Raw genomic sequence first — 999 nt, 5'->3', positions numbered from 1 at the left:
ACACTAGATGCTCCGGGCTGGTGTTATATGGATGTGTTATCCTGATATACATAATTGGGTAAAAACAAAACAAAAAATGAAATCACACTACTCACTGAACTGGTTATATCAGTGCAAAACAACTGTGCTGAACAGGATGGAATTATGTAGGCAGCAGTGAAAAGAGTTAACTTGTTTTTGTTAACTCTTGTTTATTCTGTGATTGCTTTTCAGTGTCCCTTACAAAATGGCTTGGTGACCCTAATTAGGCTTCCAATTGGTCCTTGTTCCACATCACAGTAACTTGCACTACAGTTCAGTGCCCTTGTTGACCATTTTAGCAAGAACTAAAGATTGAATAAGGAAGGGAGAGATTTTCTCATCATTAGTAGAGATCACCCCAGTTCAAGAATAAAAGACATTGGTTGTGAAGTATATATGGTTTCCATTCAGGTTCTTACCTTGTTCTCACTAAGATCCATGGCAAAACTCTTCGTGAATTTGTCATTAATTGTCTATTTAAAAAGAACATGCTTATCACCTTAATATGGTGTCACTTTGTCCTCACAGATAGAGGTCAGTTGTTACAGAATTATTTTTGATAATTCTAAAGCACATTCTAAAGCATATGTTTAACTGGTTTCCCTTATTAGATTTCACATATGCACTAGCAGTGGAGCAAGTGAGAAACTTAACTTGTTTGTTTTCCACCAGCATAAGCCAAATTCCAATTGCTAACCCACTCCTATTAAGTTTTCGTGTTGGTGTAACTAGTTCAGTTAGGGATATGATTTTATCTTTCTACCACAATTGTATACTTTGTCCTTTGTGGGTAAAGATGACTGCATTCGGGGGGAGTGGGGGGAGGAGAAGAGGGCAATGAAATGGGAAAGAAACAGGGAGTGAGAAAAGAGAAAAGAAGAAAAAAGGAGAAAGGGGGGTCTAGGTTGCGTGGGTACATAGATGACTTACAAGTCTGATCTTAGTTTCATAGTTGGTAGGGTCAGAAGGGACCTGAGC

This window comes from Gavialis gangeticus, unplaced genomic scaffold (genome assembly GCF_001723915.1).
Source record: "Gavialis gangeticus isolate Ggan-Ray unplaced genomic scaffold, GavGan_comp1, whole genome shotgun sequence".
Taxonomy (NCBI): Eukaryota; Metazoa; Chordata; order Crocodylia; family Gavialidae; genus Gavialis; species Gavialis gangeticus.
Note: the sequence above shows the minus strand (reverse complement) of the source record.